At 32.7% G+C, this 25,188-nt stretch overlaps 1 protein-coding gene across 2 annotated transcripts in view; it reads left to right on the top strand.

Moving 5' to 3' along the window:
- Positions 1–10,076: 10,076 nt before the first annotated feature.
- LOC143079135 (small conductance calcium-activated potassium channel protein 2-like) overlaps positions 10,077–25,188 on the top strand; it is a 43,307-nt gene continuing 28,195 nt past the window's right edge. Inside the window, exon 1 of one of the 2 annotated variants that reach the window (XM_076254336.1) lies at positions 10,077–10,271. The gene's annotated coding sequence lies outside the window, so the exon portion shown is untranslated. Of the gene's footprint in view, positions 10,272–18,903; positions 18,965–25,188 lie in introns of those variants that run through there. The other variant, XM_076254338.1, reaches the window with a different exon arrangement.

The raw sequence follows: 25,188 nt of genomic DNA, 5'->3' as shown, positions 1-25,188 counted from the left end.
CCAGCCCTTCTTTCAGCATGCCCCTGGAGATTCTTTTTTTTAGTGTTATAGTAAAGAAACAGTGTTCAAATTGTAACACAAATTTCAAACTTATTTCCATCCCTACATGAACCCCTGATTGTAGAAAAAGTGATCCATGATGAATTTGACATTGCACAATATATATATAGATTTGATTTAATATAGCTTTAATCTTAGACTCACGATTTTTTTTATTAGTTGTTCGTCGCTTTAAACTAGCTGTCAGTAACTGCGAGTACTCTCAGATCTGTACCTAGTGTCTTTTTGTTATTGGGATTTACAAGTACTCGGCCACGTCCACTCTGTGCAGTATTTCTATGTGTATCCATCTGACGAGTTAAGCATTTTTTTAACTGATTTTTATAGTTCGTTCTTATGTTGTACTGTTACATCACTGCCCCAGGTTAGGAGAGGGTTGGGATCCCGCTAACATGTTGAGACACGGCAAATTCTTTATGTATGTGCCTGTCCCAAGTCAGAAACCTGTAATTCAGTGGCTGTCGATTGTTGATGTGTTACATATTTGTTTTTCGTTCATGTTTTGTACATAAATTATGCCGTTACTTTTCTCGTCTGTTGTCATGATTTCGGGACCTTTTATTATAGCTGACTATGCGGTATGGGCTTTACTCATTGTTTAAGGCCGTACAGTGACCTATAGTTGTTGATTTCAGTGTCATTTGGTCTCTTGTGGAGAGCTGTCTCATTGGCATTCATATAATATCTTCTTTTTTTATATTTGGTAGTATATTTAGGAAATAAACGCATCAGTTTGTTGTAGTCTCGTATACATGCCTGAACTATTTGCTACTGTACGTAAAGCGAAAGAAAATAAATCAAGATTTTTAGAAATTCGTTAGTCATCTGAGAACCTTAACTGCCCAATAGTTTGTCTTGTTTCATTGCTAACTTCTGATTATAATATATATAGTATTCTGTACTTTGATAATCTTATTTTTAGACTGTCAAACAAAACAAAAATCGTTTAGACTTGATGCACAACTGATATAACATAATTCGGACGCTCACATGTAATTTTTTTTTTGTTTGTGTTCGAATTAATTTTCTTAATAACAGTATCTAACTAAAACATTTTTTCGTTTTTGATATAGATTAGACCGTTGGTTTTCCCGTTTAAATGGGTTTACACTATAAATTTGTGGAGCCCTCTATAGCTTGCTGTTCGGTGTGAGCCTAGGCTCGTACCTTGACCTATAATTATTTACTTTTATAAGTGACTTGGATGGAGAGTTGTCTCATTGACACTTATACCACATCTTCCTATATCTAATAATTGCTATTGGAAGTTATAGGGAAAAAATCAGCACATTCAGATTTTGCCTGAAAACAGAATCAAACTAACAAAAAATAAATGACAAAAAATATAAACAATATCGACATATAGAGATTTGGAAATTTATTAAAAGTCCTTGTCATAAATGAATCTGATTTATAGTAATTTGAAGGGGGTCTTTGGTCTTGCTCCATGTAATTATTGTTTTGTATATTATACATATACATGTAATTATTTACAGTTTTTTCGATTCTATTGCTCATGCATGTATTCCCGATATGCTTGTCTACCTAGATCATACTTCATGTTGTCTACTCTAAGGTATCAGACTAGAAAAGGAGCGACTGTATTCTCTATCAATTCTTTGTTATTGTATGTTTTTGGTACTTTGGGATTTAATTGATAGGTTTTATACATATACTGTATATAGTTGTAATTTAATGTCTGACCATATATAATATTATAGTATGGGAAAATTCAATATTCTCAACTTTTCTGACATTTTGCATTGTGATCTTATCTGGGAAAAATGTACGAGCCAGGCAAGTCCTAAATACCACAAACTTTGGATCACATATAGATTGGCATAAAAATATCCATAACTTTTATCAGGTTTGGATAAATACCAAAAAAAGGAACTTTACGTGTACATTGGGTTCTATTATGTAGGTGTACAGATGGATAACGAACAACTCAGGGACTGCACGTAGACTAATTTTACATTTCATTCAAGTAGATTTGAGAACTCCTAGAATTTCTTTTTCAGGTGAGTCTGATTTTACTACTTCCACTATGATATAGAAATCATAATCATGTTTGTTTTCATAGATTTGACGATATTATTAAGCAATTTTGGTGGTAGCATAATACTCGATGATATGGTTTTAAGTTGGTGGAAACTTTGAAAATTAAGGACTTGAATTTCTGTGAATTTAATTAAGACACAAACTTAACTAGTATCACAATCCATTTTTTTGAAACTAAGGGTTCTACATCTTGTAGATATTTAACTATTGGCATCTGACTAGGTCATACTTTCTCGGACTGTTTAAGGAATGTTTATCCTAAATCCTAGGCGGTGAACTGACTGATACATAATTATGCAGAAATATAGGTATGATTGTACGTTGAAAAAGGGGTGTTTTAAATTACAGCTTTCATTTGCTTAGATTTCTCTTAGAATAGTTTTTTTTTAAGAATCATTGGTGACCTTGTGCTGTTTTCTGCTTTTTGGTCGGGTTGTTGTCTCTTTGACACATCCCTGTTTCCAATCTTAATTTTATTTGGATCTTTTGTCTTTTTGCAGCTGATTTTATGCTTAATACCGACCAGACTAGTCAAGTCCTTTCAGCTGATTTTTGAAGTGTGTTTTAATTTTTGTTATTTTACATCACGGTTAAATTTTGGGGATCTATGAGTTTGGCTTTCAGTAACTGTGTTGTCATTTGTATTGCGGTATGATTAGTAAATGTATTAATGTTTTTGTTGGCAGTTATTCCGTAATTTGAGAGTTTAGTGCTTTTCCTGTACTACTTTTAATTGCATGTTCTTTTTTGTACGTTTTTTAAATTTATTGTTTTAAATAAAAAGTGCGAGGGTTTCTGTACATCTTGTAAATCTATTTATAACATAAGGGGGGCGGGTTTCTATACTTTAAAACGATTGTATGTTGCCACCCGTTTAATTACATGTACAACTGTGTTCATCTTTAATGTTGAATCTATTTACTCTACTGTTTATTGCATATGTCATCAATTTCGCATAGTACGTGCAAATCTTTATTGTTGCTGGGTGGCTGTCAAATTTATGTTTACCCGATATGTCATTTTATCAATATAGACCAAAGAATCCTACAAATTAATTTAATTATAATTGGTGGTTTCTCAAATGATATAAATTAATTTTAAAATATTTCGATAAGGGTGATGTAGTCTACTCTGTTCTCTGCTGCCGAGTTGTGCTCCATAGGATTATTTTATACAAAAGGAGCGGAAGATACCAGATGGACATTCAAACTCAAAGATAAAAAAAAAAACTGACAACGCCATGGCCAGAAAAGAAAAAGACAAACAGACAAATAATAGAACATACGAAACAACATAGAAAACTCAGTAAAGACTAAGCAACACGAACCCCACAAAAAAAAACTTGGGGTGATATCAGGTACTTCGGAAGGGTAAGCAGATCTTGTTCCACTTGTGACACCCGTCGTCCTGCTTATGTTATTACATTTTACAAACCCGGCAAATAGTCTTAGTCGGTAGGTAAGCAGATCCTGTTCCACTTGTGACACCCGTCGTCCTGCTTATGTTATTACATTTTACAAACCCGGCAAATAGTCTTAGTCGGTAGGTAAGCAGATCCTGTTCCACTTGTGACACCCGTCGTCCTGCTTATGTTATTACATTTTACAAACCCGGCAAATAGTCTTAGTCGGTAGGTCAAATTCGTGAAAGGGAACAGGATTGTAGTCAAGACATAAGGAACATATCCGATATCATCTGTGAAACAGATATTCAATAACGGTCAACCAACTCGTGATGGCGTCAGTAAAATTTACGAAGGAATGATTCAACTTCACCATTTGGAACTCTTCATACGCAGTTCACATTTTCACGTGGATGGGTAATAACAGTATAAGATAAGGATATCTGGACTGATTGCTTATTTGACAACAATTCACTAGAGTCTAAATAGCGTGGATTTAATCAAACTACCATAGGCCTTCAACATTGCGCAAAACCCTGACCGTATAGACAGCTACACAATGATCCTGCATGAGAAAAAAAACCAAAACCAAAATGATGTTCACCCTACCATTTCTCTTTACAATTCTGATTATTAAGAACAAATAATTAAAATCAGTTGAAAAGGCAGAAAAACATACCCGACAAAACACAGACAAGACGTTGAAGGGTATGCCATTGGTGGCCTTCGGCTGTTGTCTCTTTGATACAGTCCCCATTTCCATTCTCAATTTTATACACCCTCACAACAGAAAAGACGATACTGATCTGAAAATACTCGTAGGTACATGCAGCTAGTTCACAGTCATTAACTAATAATACAAAAATATGTATCTTAGACTAGAATATAAATCAGTTCACCTCAAACATCCTATGGATTTAGTGTAAAGACGACATTAACAGTTAGAGTAAAAAATTACCAGAATGTGCATATATGTATAACAGTAATATTTAGTATGGTTTTAAATTTACTAATAACGAAATCAATATTTAAACCAATAAAACAATATTCAAATAGCCAATTACAGCGTTGAATTGGTAACCTTTTATTTACTAGTAAAGGATTGATAAATTCAAATTTACGTGCTCGGTAACCTACAAATGTACAACACCGTAACAATTAGGATGTGCTTTTCTGGTAACTTATCTGTTCAAGCCTTTATTTTTAAATACTCTGGACAAGTGGCCAATACAACATCAGCATATGATATTAGTGGACGCATGTACATGCGAACTTGTGTCAAGTCATTTAAAGACACCGGTGTAAATATATAGTCGATGTTTTGTGTTTACTTCAATTTGTTGGATTAACACCATTCCAGAAGGTAAAACAACTGGTGGTAAAACCAAAGTGCGTATGTAACAGGGCTTTTATTTTATTATTATGACGGTAGATCGACGACAGATAATTTTTAAAGATTGCTAAAACTCTGGTTCGCTCTTCTATAATAAAACAAGAAATTCTTTTCAAACGGATTTATATCATCTATTTACACAAAAAAACTTTTTTTTCGTAAATTGTGTTTATAAGAAATCGATGAGACTAAAAGACATCCTGGAAAGTCTTAATAAAATTGAAAATTGTAATGGGAAAGTGTCAAAGAGACAAGAACCCGACCAAAGAGCAGAAAGTAGCCGAACCACAATGGACCATCAACATAGCGAGATTCTTAAACTTTATACATGCAAAAGTGATATTTTAGATGAGATAATCTTACATACTATACGATCACCACGATCTTCCCAGCTTAACTTTTCATCAATGTCAATTCCACGTAAATGTTGATTTCTTTGAAAAATTAGAGATATAATGAATTAGATTTTAACAACTAAAGTTTCAAGTGTAAGGTGTAAATTTAAGGCTAAAAACAGCTTTGCTTTTCGTCCTGCTTCTAAAGCTCATACTTTCCGACAATATACATCTGGAATTATCCCAACCGGAAATTAACGCCATGTAATGTTAAGAAATGCTATCCGTTTGGCTGTGCGGATGTATAAATACGCAGCCACGTGTCCTAACGACATGGAGACGTCCTAACGGCATGGAGACGTTAAAACCCGACGCCTCATGTGAGATGGATGTCACGTTTTCTTCACTAAATTTTCTTCCGCAGGTGATCTGTTGTCAGTAGTTGCCAGGAAAAAGTCTTCTTCCATGTTAATCATAAACTCTTTTCCAGTCTAAAATCGTTCATCCTCGTGGTTAACCAAATTTGCAGAACTTGATTTCTTTATTATTTGCATGCAATGTGAAACAAATAACAAACAATCAATCAAATCAAATAGGATAATAATTGTTCAGTAATCTTAAATCGACATTCTGAAAACGAAGGAATCAATTTGCTTGTTTTAATGCAGACTTCGATCTATAAGGCTTAAGTTAGAAATAGCGCTAGTTTTTTTTTAATATCTTAAACAAGCTTATGCATCTGTGTGCTTATCGCATCAGGCCAAAAGGTTTTGCTAACATTTTGATTGAAAGGAAGTATTTTATCGAAAACACAATCTGAAATACTTTATATAAAATAAAATAAAACACACATGTATATATACTCGTCGTTTTTCATGATTTCAGATGTATTTGTATTAGATACATCCATTAGAGCATTGGTACCAATTGTGTACGAAGATATTACCATTAATTAAAGAGATAGATACCAATACTATAAGAGAGAATTGACAGCAATATTACCTTATGTTATTTGGAAAAGCATGACAATTGCAGATATCAAATAACATTTAATGACATCTTGGTGTAAATTAGCAATGTTATCCCTAACATTTTGATTGGAAATTAATGCCAATACGTTTTCAGGTCTAATAAATATTTCCATTTAAAATCCAATGCCATATCAGCTACATCGATGAGCTTTTAACGTTCAAGGCAAATGGCCGTTAGTTCACACTTAACGCTTCAGGAAGGGTTCTTTTACATTGTTGGTGATTACCGCGCAATGATAATATTTTGCTGCGAGTAACGTTTATAAGCCATTGTGCCATACTGATAAACAGTTTGTCATTACCATTCAGTCTCATAAAGACCATTCTGTTTACTTCATTAACTCCAATTATAAATAACTGACATTTTATCGAAGAAATTGTTATTTTTCATCAATTTTTGTTATCCGTGTTCTTTTCTGTTTAATATCAAACCTCATCAAAAATAAAAGGCTTTGACAATAAAACGTGAATATTAATGATAAATTTTAGTTTATTGGCAGAACACAGCTTGTATTTTGGTGTTTTGACAGTTTGAATACAGAAATGGATTACTTTTCGTCTGCATTATTTTCCCTTGTTAGGTTTGCTAAAAAAATGGATTATTTACTCTGATTATATTTGGATTTTGGGTCATTAAACTGGCAATTTATAACTTCTATCAAAAGATTAATTGTGGTTTTTTTTGGGATATTTTGATGTTCCAGCCTCTGTTTGCGAACTGTAAGTTCCGGATGGTATTACAAAACTAGTTACTAGTGCTTTTGTACTGTCATGATATAGATTTGATATTGATAGGTGTCAAAATATTGTCATTTAGGATTTAGTCAGTTAGTATGACGATGAAAGTTTTGTTAAATTCTATGGACATTCTCCTGTATCACACTCGGTATCACATGTTCTTCAGTATTTATTTTGTTTGTTATTTAGCATCTTCCCTTTTAAGTGTGTCTTTTTTTGTCTTTTTATTTTTTCTATCTTCCAAACTTGATATTCGGGTTTTCTCTGCTTGATTTCGAGCATCGCTGATCTCCATTAAAGTTCTGAAATTACCATATGGTGCATTAAACTTATCTTGCGGTATCTTGTAATTGTGCATAGCCGTCTCTGTTAATTAACCAAGCCCGCGAGGGTGATATACATGTACCGTAAAACCAGTGGATAGATGACACTGCTAGTGTTTTATGGGACGAAGAAGCTAACATACCATCTTTGGGTTGATTTTACTGCTGGTGGACTGCAAGGTTGAACATGTATCATACCACTACTTGGTCGAAACCCATGGGTATTATAAGTTCGGTAACCAATACATATGATGTTTTATGGATTCTTCTTTGATATTGATACTGTAGGTGTCATGTATCATGCTTTGGCTTATTTTATGTCATTTGCCTTGGTCTCATTTAGGAGTTAGTGGTTATCGATATTTCAAATCTTCTTGCTTACAGTGTTAGAATTCGAGCACCACTAATGAAAAAGTTTCTTAAGATTGTGTGCATCATATTAGTACTATATCAAAATCATGTAAAAGACCTTATATGTTTAATGATGCTATTATATCCGTTGTCGTAATAATTTATACATGAACTTCATTTTGTTTTTTGTTCATGCACGTGTACTTAAATTTTGAAACATCTCACGTATTCGGTGTTTCCTCTTTTCATTTAAAATTATCTGGTTTATTTAAAAAAAAATATTTTTAAAATGTACCATTTTTCACACATTGATTAAAATAAAACACTTATATAAAGCTGTTGTTTTATGCCTTTTCTTTTGTTTTTTTTACCAATGACGTATACCCTATACATCTCCTTTTATTTACACTATCTGCCTTCGCAAATATTTGTGATAGAAAAATCTTTCATTATAGTTGACTTTATGACCAAAATAATTCAATATTTTTGTTATAAGTACACTTGTACTTTATGCATCCCAGACATCTTGAAAGTATCTGAGATTTCGTTTACTGTGTTCTTTAGTGTGAAGACTTCAATCATTATATTACATCCCATAATCTTCTGTTTGTTGCAGTGATTATCCAATCAACATCTTTGTAAGTATTTAGTTCTTTATGGTCGAATTTAATGCTTTTTGTTTATTGAGTTATAAACATTTTGTTCATTCGTACTTTTCCCTACGAAAGTCTTACTGGGTTCGTGTTGTTTATTCTTTATTTTTCTATGTTGTGTCGTGTGTGCTGTTGTTTGTTTGTCTTTTTCATTTTTAGCCATGGCGTTGTCAGTTTGTTTTCGATTTATGAGTTTGACTGTCCCTTTGGTATCTTTCGTCCCTCTATTACAAAAGCCACCAGGACAATGTGTGTCATTGATCACAATAAATATTGTCGTAGCTCCTTTTGTTTTTCCATGTTTACTAGTATATCATCGTCCAATTTTCTCTTGGTATTAGCAAAACGGAGGGTGCCACAACATACCTTTCAAGATCACCTGCGACTTTTCTAGGTAATATAGTGTTCAAATTCCAAGTTTTTTTCCATTGTTTTTTTTTCTTCATCTTTTTGACTTGACAGTAGTGTGTTCTGTCTATTAAAGGAAGCTGAAGTGTTTGATTAGCCACCGTCCTACTAAAAAAATTATTCGGTTTCATTTCTCTCCCACAATCTTTTCTGTAACAGTGCCTGTCCAAAGCATCAGGCTTGTAATCCAATGGATGTCGTACATAAAACGAGGACATTGTTTATTTCTTTATTTTCTGTAAACTTTAATTGGCCAATTGAAGTCTATTCCTTGGATAGAACACCCACAGTACTTCGAAACTATTTGATGTTTTGGGTTTCGAATATTGCGACCTCTGATTAAAAAATAACTGGTCCTCTCTAAACATTGTTATGATTGTTAGTGTATGTTTCTATCTTTATTCTGCACTGGGTCATATGTTTTGAGTACATCTATGAGTAGTTGGAATGCTTTTGATGTTACCATAGTCATTTACATCTGTTTTAAAATCACCAGTTGAATCTACAAATACGAACATATACATACTTGTTCTTAATGAACTGTTGCTATTTATGATATATATATTTATGTTCCTGAATAGATCTTCAATAGTTGGACAGTTGCTTACGACTGAGGATTTTTAATATTTTGAAGTCAATCATAACGATGCGAGATAAGATGTGGTTTAAGTACCACCATAGATGTATTTGATGTAGTTACATCTCTGGTACAACAAACAAGCATCCAGTCAAGAAAGATCATGTCTGCAATTGTCTTTATTAATTAATAGCCGATTTTTCCATGTCGTAAAGCTTAAATTTCGTCAATGTCAATTATCACAATTAATTCAAAAGAAACGAAAATGTTGCATGTTGTAGTGTAAATTTAGCTATTTCTCTCATGTTTGTGTGGGAGAAAAATATTTAAATGATTTTGTCACAAAAACTTATAATCTTATAAGAAATGTTATAAAATGAATGAAATATAACATCTGTTACCAGTTTATCGTACTCTATGCTACATTGACATTTCATTTACACATTCAGCAAATCCGAATAAATCACGTCCAGATTTGATTTTTTTATATTATTTATAAGATTTGGTTGAAAGAAATTGTAACAGCATGAAATTAATTAAATAGCTTTTCCTTGAAGATAATTACGACTGTTTAGAAGTGAGGAAAACAAATTAGATCTTATTAGATGATTTGAAGCAGCTCTATTCATATGGCACGTTTAGAATTCTCCACAAAGGATCTTCGTTGTGAAGGATATAGTTAACCATCTCGTATATCAGAAATCGATGGTAAATAAAATATATCCTAGTTAATTAACCAATCAAATAACAGCGCGCGCTGTGATCGTCTGCTGTTGTTTAGCTCGTGCGATGTAATTGCAGTTGTCTGTCATAGTAATTATTAGTAGAGTTGTTTTGACTATATTAGATCTGTCAGAGAATCGCCTCTCGTCTGACACCGCGCCAGGTGTAAAATTGGAATAATATGTCAGACACTCATTGGATGTCATCAATACATAGGTAAGACCATTTCATACGTACAATTCATATATATATTGCAGCCTTGTGATTAACTATGATCATTACTTATAAAAACAATATTACTTTTAGTTTTATTAGACCTTTGTGTGCTATGATAATAGAAAAGTTCAACAAACGAAATTAAAAGGGAAAAGAACAACTGAAAAGACAATTTCATTCTTGTACTCTTATGTTTTCATGTGATTCCTTTCCAGTTTTAACACTTTAAGTTTTAAAACATTGGTTCATTAATATGACGTGATAAACATCCAGAACGAACGTATATTTCTTGTACGGAACACATAATTTTGATGATAAAAAGGATTTAATTATTTTCTTTTTTGGAGTGGCTACCAAGTATTTGCCGTCCATCCAAACGGACAGAATCCGGGAAATTATGTGTTGAGCTAAATAAAAAATAAGTAATTAACTTATTTACATTTCTATTTTAATTTGGTATGGAATATAGGGACGTTACTTTTTTACTTTTCTATCTTAGAAATTCTATCTTAGAAAAAAGAGGATGCGTTTATGTCAATGAGCCTACAACTTTAAGAACACAATAAAACGAGAAAGGACATCTAAAGGTCAGAACATGGTCTTCAACAATAGACATATTATGTCTACACCATATGTGAAGTACTAAATCGACTGATATATATATTTCTTAAGCTCAAATCGACCATACGTTAACTCTTTTGAGTTGTAAGTCCTAACCGGGCAAACAGTTATGATTTGTTTTTCCATGCATCTTACTGAACAAAACATCATCAACGCTATTTATATCCTTGTTGTTTAACCAATTGATTAACGGACTGCGTTTATGTCAATGCTTAGCTCGAAAATAATATTTTCTTTGAAACACATTTGCATTTTAGTAATAATATATGTTGTTGAAACACATTTGCATTTTAGTAATAATATATGTTGTTAACTATTTTGTTTGGGGATTTTGTGGGTTGTTGAAACAAACTAGATAACTATAAAAAAAAAAAAGTGTCTTAAAATTGTGTTTATAACTGAATTCCTGCATATACAATTTTCTTTTTTAAAACAACCCTGTTTTTATGGAACAAAGTTCGGTAGTGGTACGTTATACTGTTGATCACGAAACGCATACACGGGAGGGATTGTACCTGATATTCATATGATGAAGACATAATCTTTCAATCAGTTTAATTGAGGTCTGGAGCTGGCATGTCAGTTAACTGCTAGTAGTCTGTTGTTATTTATGTATTATTGTCATTTTATTTATTTTCTTTTGTTACATCTTTTGACATCAGACTCGGACTTCTCTTGAACTGAATTTTAATGTGCGTATTGTTATTGTTTTACTTTTCTACATTGGCTAGAGGTATAGGGGGAGGGTTGAGATCTCATAAACATGTTTAACCCCGCCGCAATTTTGCGCCTGTCCCAAGTCAGGAGCCTCTGGCCTTTGTTAGTCTTGTATGATTTTAAATTTTAGTTTCTTGTGTATAATTCGGAGTTTAGTATGACGTCCATTATCACTGTACTATTATGCATATTTTAGGGGCCAGCTGAAGGACACCTACGGGTGCGGGAATTCTCGCTACATTGAAGACCCATTGGTTGCCTTCGGCTGTTGTTTGCTCTATGGTCGGGTGGTTGTCGCTTTGACATATTCACCATTTCCTTTCTCAATTTTACATATTGTTTGATGTCATAACGGATTTTGTCCATTAATTCGAATTTATATATTGTAAAAATTTAATTTAGCCTTCCTGCAGACTGATATCAAATTTTGAAGACTACTTTGACATTTATCTACTTATTTATTTGTTTATCACCGTGTGTTTGAGCAGTGTTTTTCTTCATCACCATGAGTTATATAGAGTGTTTTTGTTCATCACCGTGAGTAAAGCGGTGTTTTTCTTCATCACCATGAGTTATATAGCAGTGTTATGTTCATCACCGTGAGTAATGCGGTGTTTTTCTTCATCACCATGAGTTATATAGCAGTGTTTTTGTTCATCACCGTGAGTAAAGCGGTGTTTTTCTTCATCACCATGAGTTATATAGCAGTGTTTTTGTTCATCACCGTGAGTAAAGCGGTGTTTTGTTCATCACCGTGAGTAAAGCAGTGTTTATGTTCATCTCCGTGCGTTATAGCAGTGTTTTGTTAATCACCATGCGTTATAGCAGTGTTTTGTTCATCACCATGCGCTTGATCAGTGTTTTTGTTCATCACCATGCGTTATAGCAGTGTTTTGGTTCATCACCATGTGTTTAATAAGTGTTTTTTGTTCATCACTGTGTGTTATAGTAATGTTTTTGTTCGTCACCTGACCGTGCGTTTAAGCAGTGTATGTGTTAATCATCGTAAGATTTTTGTTCATCACCATGCGTTTTATCAGTACGTTAGTTCATCATCATGCGTTTAAGCAGTATAGTTTTTATTCATTACCGTGCGTTTGGGCAATGTTCAGTGTACCGCTATCATTTTGGCGATGTGTCTCTTTTGTTTGATGCAGGTCACTTAGCCATGGAAAAATCTTCAAACAGTCTTGATGATCCCATTTATATTTTCTAGATGAGTGACCATTATAGGTTAAAAAGAAAATTTAAAAAACATAAATTGATACAAAATTATGTTCAGAATTCACAAAGTAGAACCGATTCTTATCGTCCTATTTCTGAGTGCTACAAGAAAATAAAACAAGGCCTGTGGTTTCCTTTAATCCCCCAGACAAACGTTAAGGTGATTAGATGGAATTAGTCCTTCTCCTTGGCATTAATTTCTGATATATATACAATTGTATCAATACTGACGATTTAATGGTCCGACCTTTTAATAGTAATATTTGCTGATTGTTAACATTGACAAAATGTCAACACGCATCATTTGAGGAAATTGGAAAATACAATCTAATAAAATATCTTGAGTGATTAGTTAGTCTTAATAAGTGCATTTTAGATATTAACCTATCGAAAAAGTGTAGGTCTTATTTTCTTTTTCAAGAAATGCAAGTTAAGAGTTTTGAATATCGTAAATACATAACTGGAAATAAACTATTGGTGTTATTTTCGGTAACGATTTCACTAAATCTAGAATATACCAACTTTATCATTTTTTTTATCTTCATTTGCCCTTTTCCTACATGTCGTGTAACTGACCACAGGCATTTGTCTCTGAAATTATTGCCCCTATAAACCTTGCTATAAAGGGATATATTTTAGAGGCAAATGCCTGTGTATCAGACGAAGTAAAGATCATCGGCGATAGAACTGAGTGCAGGGGCTGGTCCATCATTTTTGAAAAGGGGCGTAATTTCAAATAACGGCAAAATAATTAATTGTATTTTAGGCGATCAAATGGGGCGTATGCCATCTACACTCTCCCTGGACCAAACTCTGGAGTGAAGTTGATGGTGTGGGGAGAGCACCTATCAAATACAAATCCACATACATTGTTAAAAAATGGATTAAACACAACATGCACAAGTTATTGTTATTAAGTTAAAGTAAATTCTATGCAGTGTTCAAAAGACTTGTGAATGATTATAGTCCAAATGGATTTTTTGTGTTAGCTCATTTAGCCCGACAAATCACTGAGAGTTAATTGATAAATTTTTGTTTCTGTCGATATATATTTTCTTCTTCTCATTAATTACGACTGTAGCTAAACAAATTTGACAGGAATAATGTATTAAGTATTTCAATGTTTTTCAATTTATTCTGATCGTAGGAAAAACTGCCTGATCATATTTTACATTATGGTTCAAGCCATTTTTAAAATGTCTTTCTAAAACAACAAAGTATTTAAGAAATTGGTGATTTGTTTCCATAATTACATTGCCTTTTGCTAGTTCTTAAAATGAAATGTTACACATATATGCGTAATGTAATGGATACAATAGCATCTCGCTTTAATGATTAACATGGACTCATATATGCTTAGAAAGCGTTTCTCCTGAGTTCATCATTATTGGTTTATATATATATTTAGAGAGAGTACTCAAATATACATTATTTTCTTTCAAGTTTAAGAAGAAACGATCATGAATTAAGAACAAATAAGAAACGGTATACACTGTTTTCACAGAGATCCATATCATATTTACCCGAGCGCTCAGTACGAGCGTTATACATATTGCAAAAACATCTCACGATTGTGGCAATGTTTAGATCATATCAGACTTATTACCCTCAAGTATGTCTATTTATAATTTTATGATACTTAAAGAGATGCTATGCGATTATAAATGAAACACTTACCCCCCCCCCCTTTTTCCCCTTTTTCTATCTCTTTAAAAAAATGAACGGGAGAATGTGTGCTATATTGATTTGAAATTGAATATAAAGGGAGAATGTGTACTATATTGATGTCAAATTGAATCTAACTTGAAAATCGACTAAACAGCCTTCCTGCGGTTTACTAGGTTGACTTTGTGATATGCCCGCCATTATTTCCATTTAAGAATACGGTCACTGCAGCTAGGACAACAGGTGCGATCAAACATGGTAAACAGCTTTAATCCTAAAAAAAAATAATGTACTTATATAGTATGTAAATACCTTCATCCATGCAATTTATCGATATCCATGCGGAGACTGATATACAATATGAGAGTGGATTCGCAAGGTGTTTATTGCTAGCTCAAACTTTGTATTTAAGTTCAACGAAAAAAAGAAGAAGGGTTTCATTTACGTACACTAAAAATGGGTGCTCTAAGAGGTGATTTTAATCAGATTGATTTATACGTACATCATTTTTGCATCACCCCTCTGTGTTCTTGTCCTCGTTCCTGTCTCCCCCCCCCAAAAAAAAACCAACTAAATGATGTAATTATCTATCCTCTTTGTGACTTTCTTTGAAACAACAAAAATTTTAGTACTCATAAGTCCTGTTTGAATGTTTTTTCTCAGAAAAAATAAAAAATGTTACATTCATACCAAATATATAAAATCATAATCTTGACAAAACTAAAGAAATAAGGGTATTTCTGATTTATTTAATGACTTTTACAACATCGTAATTGCGATAGATCTTGAGAAATAACTCGGGTGTCAGTAATATGCGTAAATTCAAGAATAGCAAATCAACCAAATCGAATAAGAAAATGTTATGTAAAAGTATGTAGATATCCAGAAATAGAAATGTCAGGTAGTTGTTGGTTTATAATTATTGTTACAATAATTATGTTCTCATTAAATAATAATTACAAGTCTTGTTTTCTCTAGTATATCATACTTACCATAGTATCTAGTAATTACCGAAATTTCTTCGTTTTGTAAGCGCATGACTTATTCTAAGCATGTAACCAAGCCGATACATTGTTTTTGAATGGAATGTCATACGTAACTAGAAGAAGTAATAAAATTAATTAAAAAGATACGGTTGGGATCTAGATTTTTGAAAAGGGGATTCACCAAGGCAACTTTATGTGTGGTACTGGTAAAAGTCTATGCGTTAATCATATATACATAAGTGTGTAGCTCCATAAGGTGAATCCCCAACGTAATCCCCCTGTGAGTTATCACAATATTTTGGTTATTGACATAAATAAAGTTGATAATGGAAACAGGGAATGTGTCAAAAAAACAACAACCCGATCAAAGAGCAGAAAACATCCGAAGGCTACCAATAGATCTTCAAAACAGCGAGGAAATCACACACCCAGAGGCGGTCTTCAGTTGGCCTTTAAAAAAACGTACACTTCTATAGTTCAGCGAAAATTGACGTCACACCAAACTCCAAAATATATTTGAACCAAAATGAAAAGAAACCATACAAGACTAACAAAGGTCCTACTTGGGACAGGCGCAAAAATGTGGCGGGGTTAAACATGTTTTGTGATATCTCAAACCCTCCCCCTATTCCTCTAGACAATGTAGAATAAAAAGACACACATCAATACACACAGTAAAACATCATATTTGTCGAGTGTGATGGCTTGATATTTCAACAAACATCCCAATGAGCAAAGATTACAATGAAATAAGCATGAACATTATCGACTCCAAAAAATAAGCACACATAAGAACTCAATAAAACGGCACATGCACGCAGCAAGACCATATACAATGTCATATTAGTATATCAATTGTGCTTAAAAACAAAAGGCTTTGGTAAAGCAAACAACTAATAATTCACACCATAAGCAGAAAACATTAATATAAGAACATAACCATATAGATAGCCAATAAGTATGTAGCTAAAACAGTAAAAAAGTTAAACGAATAAAACAAAACATCAGTAAAGCTTGAGACAGCGGTGTTTTATATTAACAGGCACTGCGAAGCTAGATAGATAATTCTTAAACGTGGTGAAAGGAGACAATGTTTCTTGCTTAATTTGGCAGTCAGTTCCAAAGTCATGCTGCTTCATATCTGAAAGATCTGAAATAGTGTTTACTTTACCATTCGTTGAAATGCTTTGCTTGATCATAGCTATGCACGTTGCATGAACATAATTCGCAAGGTGCAACACATTTTGAGAAGAACAAATTATCATCACAATTTATAAGTTTGGTATATGTCAAGTTATCTTTATGTGTACCACGTTTATGGATCAATAGGTCACAATCATCACATTGTATGTCTTTATCGTTTCGTTTTACAAGTGTTTGGCATATGAAACAGCTGTTTTTGACTTTGTATCAATTTTTTGAGAAAATAACCAACGAGAGCTTTTGTATCGTATGTCCTTCTTTTGGGCTGCTCTATTTATAATTGCACGTTGCAAGTATATTCGACTCCAATTTTATTTGACTATGATAGGTGGTTCTCACTTGGGGTACCCTGGCTTGCTTCTAGCACCAATACAAAAAAATGACCACATTGTAACCAAGAACAACATTGTAACCAATAACAACAATGTAACCAATAACAACGAATGGCGTTAAACACCAGCAATCAATCAGTTAATTTGTTCTCTACAAGTTGCGATAGGCGATAAATACAAATATAAGGAATGTGGCATGAATGCGATAGGCAATAAATACAAATATAAAGAATGTGGCATGAATGTGAACGGCGATAAATACAAATATAAGGAATGTGGCATGAATGCGAACGAAACAACTATCCACCAGATACAAAATACGAGTGCAACTTTCTGGCACTTTACAGTCCTCAACAATGAGTAAAACACGATGGTGTTTGTTAAAACTAGCATCATCACCCTATATTAGAAATAGAAAATGCATGGATCAAAGAAAACATCACTTCTTAGAAAGCTTGTACAAACCATCTGACAATCCAGCTCATTATTAATTTACTTGAAGATCGACTAGACGATTTTTACTATTGAAAAATAAGCCGTCGAACCAACGCTCATTACATGTTAAGACACTTATTTATGTCTCTGACTGCGATAGCGATTATCAATCGCTTATCGATATATAATTACCGAAACTAGCACCGAACATCTAGTGCTATTTCTAACTAGAGAAAACATCATTAAAGATCTAATAATTAAGACGTTACCTAATCAGTTGACCGACATTCATACACCAGATCATCTTCGCTAGCCAAGGGTTACGCTCCACACCCTTGGCTATCGAAGATGACACCAGATAGAGCGACCATGACATAGTTAGGGACACACTTAAATTTACAGCGCCGAGGAAATCTAGACCTGAAGAACGTACTATCAATACTCAAAGGGGAACTACAATCAAATGAGGGAGGACAATAGATATGTCACCAGCGACAAATATTTCAATGGTCATTAAAATAGTAGACGTGTAGAGGAACTCTTGAACTTGGATCCATCTGGAAAGAATGTACTTAAAAGAAGACATCAAAATAATCAAATATTCCAGCATTACCTACTTAAACAGACCTAGAAAAGTTTATGACAATTAACCAACAATTTACAAGGATTTTTACAAGAACAAAACAATCGGCACTCAGTATACTAGTAGTAGATAATTGTAGATAATCGTTGATCATCTCAACGAGATTGATTTTTTCGCTTGAGCCGGTACGGCGAATGTGAGAAAAGCAATCAAGTTGAGATGACCAAGGATAATCTGTTTACCTTTGTCGACGTTGTTAATTTTATTGACAATGTGTACGTGCGCCCTTAATTTCTAGCGATAATTTTACATATCACTTTATTTTGCTGAAAAAAGAAATTATCAGTCAATGAGATCAAAAGAAAATTTCGAAAAATAGCAATTTATGATAAAAAAAACCCCAGATAAACCAAAAAAGAAAGTCAATATAAAACTCGAAGTTATGGCTCTTGTATTTCAGCACCATTCGGCAATCCTCGGGTGAATCCGCCACTCGTTGATGAAGGTACGGAATCGGCCGAGTTTTGACGAATGATTTCTGAGTTTTGACGAATGATTTCTGCAACTGACGATTTGACGGTTGCAAATGCAGTTTTAATGACTACGCGTAGAAAAATCTTCAGTAATGCTATTCATATTGTATTAATGCATTACAAACAGAACTAGTACAGATAAATACAATTCCGATTTTTATTGTGACGTAACTAGATTACAGATGCAATGTGATATAAGCAGTTTAAAGGAAAGTGCGCGAATTCGAAAGTAGTCTGTAAGTTCTCAAATATAACGTCATTTGGCCGTGACGCGTTTATATGTCGAATGACGTCGTAAATCTTTAGCATTTGACGTCACAGTCGTCCGTCTGCCGTATGAAATGACAAATCAAATGAACCAATATCGAGCTAGAGGCAGCCAGATGGCAAAGGCGTGAGTAAAACATAACGCACACAAAGCACACTGAAAACATAAGAATTCAAAGTAAAATCATAACAGGGGCAAAGACTAATCGTGAATTTCATGTAAATGGGGATTTGGTAACGCATCATATACATACATAAATTGATGATACATCCCTTTGATATCTGTGACCTCTCTTTAATCCATTAGTGGTTCACTCTCTTCTAATTCATTTATGATAAACTCATATGATACATCCATAAACAGATACAAATCAAGGTTAAACAAAGACTGAGGGGACCGTATGTTACGTCCGCGGGGTTAGGGGGCCGTATGTTACGTCCGCGGGGTTCTGTTGTTATTCATGCATTTTTCTGTTTCTGTAGCATAAGTTTCTTTCCCTGGCTGAGTAGATAACCCAGTCCACAACCCCCTTACCAAGAGGGCCAGGAATTTATTCATCAATATTTCCTTCGGGCTTCCTCTATATGGGCTGCTAACCATTGCTTATGACTTCCATCTTGCCATTGGTTTTTTATCGAGTCGTTCATTCATTACTTTAAGAAAACCCTGGTACAATACCTTCATTGTAAGTAGCAACCCTCTGTAAAGAAAAACATGATAAGAGAACCGGGAGATTTTACTCTATATTATAAGACGCTGCTGGAATGTTAATGCAAAGACATGGAACAATGGCAAAGCTGTGATACAAAATTCTTATGTAAATGTAGCTACCAAATCAGATAGTTGAAAAAATGTCAATATAAGACCCCGTTCACACTAGGACATTTTTATCGATTTAAACTAGACCGGTTCACTTTAGATCGAATTAAGGGCCAATGTGAACGCTTTGAATCGATCTTCAATCGGTCTTAACTAAAACACCAAAAGAGGTAGTTTAGTTTGAATCGATCTAAAGTAAACCGATCTTACTTTAAATGTGAACGCAGAGATCGGTTTAATTACGATTGAATCGAAAATAACGTATGCGCATGTACAGCGCCAAAACTATCTCTTAACCCGTATTTCTCTGTTTACAGAAACTTAAAACAAACTGAAAACATTTTGTCTTCGCCATCGCATAGATTTGCGAAATCTGTGTCTTCTTTTCTTATGATGATTTTTTTTCTTTTCAGGAACCGCAATATTTCGTCGTGTTGTAACTTCGTTACTACAGATATTTTTTTTCAAAATTAAAGAAAACGGCAATAACATCTGTACCAAAATGTTAACTTCTGTTTCAGGAGAAACAATAATTTTATCAATTTTTTTTTCAAGTGTGTGTGTCACAGTATTAATAGATGAATTTAATAAATCAGTTCTATTTATACACAATGTGTACAGTTTTACGGGTAAAAAGGTTGGATCGATTGCGTTTTTAATTGTAGTGTGAACGCAGTGGATCGGTTTAGACCGATAGAGATCGTTATGTTTAAAGGTAATGTGAACGCTAACTGGTTTTATTTAGATCGATTCAAATTAGATCGATAAAACAAAAATGCTAGTGTGAACGGGGTCTAATTGATTTAAAATCTCTTTAAATTGATAGTGTGGGTCATCAAATTCAAATAGTATAATACAAAATTGAATTTAGTTAAAACTAAAATTCTGAATACGATGACAACAAACTATTGCAGTTCCCCATCATGAAGCCTTCCCCGAGCGAATAATCTTTATTTGTCATATAAGTAACATTATACTTGTGACATAAACAAAAGTAACAGCAACAATAAAATAACTGAGTTAAACACACACATATCTTTATATATACAAGTAAAAGTAACTAAGAGTCCCCTGTCCTCAGCTAATAATAATTGTTAATTTATATTCAGATGGCCCCTATAATAGAAATATACATAAGTATTTTACAAATGTCGACTATCTTACACAAAATTCTCTATAAGAACAAAGCAAACACTCCTCCGAAAAAATGACATTTCGGTCTTAATTCCATTTTTACCTTATTTAAAATTTTCTATATTTATTTAAAATAAGTATAAAAAATATACATGTCAAACATTTTATTTCAGCAATTGCTTGTATTTTTGCGCAATTGATTTTTTTCATTTCAATTGTATCATGAATGTTAAATACAGTAGTGCTACCAATATGCATTTCAATGTTATTAAACAGATCAGTAAAATACAAGTGTTGAACTTGTTTATTGGCATAATGCATTGATCTTAAAGATTTATGCTGTTCTTACTATTTTTCTTTATCCATTGCTTTCATCAATCGGCATAATTTCTAACTAAATAAACAATTATTCTACGCGTTTATCGTTAACATGACGTATCTCTCATGTTGTATGTTTTATATATTGTTTTATGATTATTTTATATCTGAAGTCCATTACTCTGAACGTTTATATATTCCATCTGCGCCTATTTCTATGGCTTTCTTTGGTACGTTCATTGAAATGTTGTATGTTTCCCTTAACAAATGTTATTAATAACCATAACATTTTGATCAATACTGATTTAGTATTTTTGTATCAATAAAAATATCTTTATAGTAATGAAAAAATATTCGTTAGATTATTTTTAGTTTTTTTTCGACGAATGTCATATATTCTATTATAGTTTCTGCTTTTTTCGTCAATTTGCCTTAAAATTAAGTACATGTATTACCAAAATTTATATTTATATACTATATAGAACATGAATTATTTTCTTAACGATTTACAGATCAATACCTTACTTTTATGAGTATTTACGAAAGATTTATGAAGCACATCGAATCACGAAAAATAGTTTGCGTTCACCAACTTGAGTTAACCTTGAAAAAAGTAATTTTAAACGGAAAGTCCCTAAGCAAATGGCAAAATCAAAACATCTAAAACTTTATAAAAAAACGGTCATATCCCGTTTCATATATGAAAAAGACACATTTTGTACCATATTTTCGTCAATTTTCTTTGATTAGGTTCGAATTAAAAGAAAATCTTTAGCATGACTAACTGCTAACAAAAAAGATATTCTTTATATTATGACTCTGTATTACAGGACCTATACCTATTGGATTTTTGTTAATTAGTCCTCATTCTAAACATGCATACAAGATATTTGCCACTAGACGTTAAACAATCCACAATCAATCAATCATTAGTGTGATTTACTGCCAGTGGTTTCTCAAGTTACTTAAAATTCTAAAGCAAGTGAAATTGGCCAAATGAAATTATAGATTTAAAAAAGTGTCAGGATAAACCTGATCATTGCAATTAAAACAGAAAAGAATATGTTGCACTGATATTTGGAAAACAGACAATAACGAAACGGAAGCATTGAAACAAACAATATTTTTCAGAACAAAAAATGAATGAATGTTTTAAGCAGAGATGTAAAAAGTAAATAGACAGCTGCAATGAAAACGTACCTTCTGTTTGAACGGTGCAATTGGTATTCCTATCAAGAATGTCGATAATTTAAAAACATATGTCAACTTATTTTTGGTATGTTGCATAACTAAGATAATTAATAAAACATTCGGAATAATTATATTTAGATTATTTTATTGTTGCTCACAAGGAAGTAATTGAGTTCAAGTTTTTTGTGACGCAGGTTTGTGAACATTTTACCATAATTTTAATCCATTGTGAGTTTAGCTAACAGCTATTTTATTGGTTCATTTGGGAAATGGAAGGTTGGTTACATGTGCCAACCGTCTTTAAACAAGGGAACGAAGTTCCAATATGTTTCAATAGTTGGTCTGCAAAAATGATTTTCAATAAATTAACGTGAATTATACAATACACTAATGCTTTATTCACCAAAAAATAACTCTGTCACATACGCATGCGAAACAAGAGGTAAACATGTACAAAATACAGCAACATAAAATCATAGAAAGAAATTAAACAACACTAATATTGAATTTATTCATAATAACTATACTTGAAACGAATATAGATATATTTTAGTACCTTTATAGTATCCATTGACAGCAATCTTTTCATTTTAACTGCGCTGGGATATTTTACATAGTACTTTGGAATGTAACAAATGATTCAAAAGCAAAGAATAACTGTCTCATAATTTCATATGGTTTCTGGTGGAAAGTTGTCTCATTGGTAAATATATAATATTTGTAACTTACAAACATCTTGAAAGGGATTATAAGTGATGCATGTTTTTTGCTCAACGGTTTGTTTGTCGCCAAATGAAGGACTCTGATCCCGATCGTTGGAAACATTGAAAGATGTGATAGCCTTTTAACTTTTTGATGCTACAGATTTCTTTTATATTTCAATGAAACAATATGAACAATATTAAGTTCTCGCTGTGTTTACGTTATCGTTGAACAGTTCTCGTTGTTGGAATTATAAAAGTTGCTTCAAAGATGTTGTTTTTCTAGACTTACTTTCATCCAGAACACTTGTCATTGGTTTTCAAGGTTATGAACAGAAATGCAAATCGGACATACTATTCCCCTTTGAGATGTATTTAAGAATTCATATATGTTCACCTTCAGTTATTCAGATCAATTGAATCAAGCAGGCATATTAAAGCGACTATCAATATTTCTTATCTAAAGAACAATTTTCATATTGATTATATACTAAGTGTTTGGTTTAACCAACTGAACGATATAGTTGTTGTATAAATCTTCAATACTAGCATCCTGTGACACGACTCATTATATCATGGAACGATGATCTATTTGTAATAGCTAATTATAAGACACTTAAATTAATTTGGTGCAATATATGCGCATTTTGAAAAGTTATTTTGGTTTGTGGTGCTTGGAACCAATTATTGAAAATGAAGGTAAGTGTGAGAGTAATGAAACCAAAATAATACTCAAAAACTAAGGTGAGCAACGTCAGATTTCTCGTTTGAATTGTTTTACATTTGTGTGTGATTTCGTGGTCTTTTATAGCTGACTATATACCGGTATGGGCTTTGTTATTTGTTGAAGGCCGCGTACGTTGACCTATAGTACAACAAATGTACATATATGCAATGTAATGTAAACTAATGTGTTTTTCTGTATACCTTTGTCTTACTTAGGTGATACCAGAATAAATAAATATATATAGCTGTTATTGTCTGTGTCATTTGAATTCTTGTGGAGAGTTGTCTCATTAGCAATCATACCACATCTTCTTTTAAATATACATTATTTGGAGGATACTATAAGAACTTTACAAATTTTAAAACATTTTGTCCATTGCGAATTGCAGGGGAGACATTCTGAATTTATTTCGAATAAAAGTAACAAATTAGTTTTTTTTTTTGCTGGTTTGCTGTTTCGTGGACATTTATCCTATATTTCCTTGCAATTACATAAATTAAAAGGGCACAGAATAGTTAGTCCCTCTTCCAATAGGTGAGACTTAAAAGCTCAAGAAAATAATATTCTGACTTTTTCTTTTTTGAAAAAGTGATGATTTGTTTTCAAGTAAGCACAAAACCCTGACCTTTTGGAAAACTAAGGACCGGTTTGAAATCAATCACTTTATTCAGCCAATTGCAAACAGTTGGCAAACTGATAGTTATAGTTAAATCAATAAATGTATTTCTAGGGGAGCAACTATTTAACTTTGAAAGGGGGTATGGTTGTTTGTTTTAATCAGATTTTTTTATTTATTGTCAGTTTACTTACTAATAGTACAATAATTTCATAGAACTGAAAAAACTGAAAATGTAAAAACGAAGTGGTGTTGTAATAATTTCAAACTTTTGTACTATTTTATTACTATAATTTTACAGTACTATGTAGATTTGTAATCAAAAACTGAAGTGGCAGTTGTGTACCACGATGGTATAGTACTATGATTGTACAATTAATAAATAGTACTTCTGTTTTTACTATTTGATAGGAAATTCTATTTAAAGTGTAATAATTTAGAAGTACTGATTACTGGTCTGATACTTTAAACGTTTTACCTGAATGTACTACACATTAAAAGTAGATAGCTGTTAGTACAATTAGTTCAAAGTATATACAATGTAAAAGTATCGCATTAATAGGTACGTTTTAGTACAAATTTATCATACTACAAAAGCACACATGCATAATGTATGTAGCTGTATATATGTCTTTAATTAGTCACTGGTTAAATGATGAACAAATCATCTTCGCTGAAAAAAATCCTCAATAAATTGCTATGTTATATTAATTAGATAAAATATTTCGAAAAAAAAATCTGTTGAAATAAGGAAGCACTGAATTCAAACCTATAAATAATTTTGGAAGCCGAGATATGTAGTAAAAAAGCGTGTTTTTTATTTGTGTTAGGTATGTACAAAACC

This window comes from Mytilus galloprovincialis, chromosome 6 (genome assembly GCF_965363235.1).
Source record: "Mytilus galloprovincialis chromosome 6, xbMytGall1.hap1.1, whole genome shotgun sequence".
In the NCBI taxonomy this organism is placed as follows: domain Eukaryota; kingdom Metazoa; phylum Mollusca; class Bivalvia; order Mytilida; family Mytilidae; genus Mytilus; species Mytilus galloprovincialis.
Note: the sequence above shows the minus strand (reverse complement) of the source record. Positions and strands in the feature narration are given on the sequence as shown.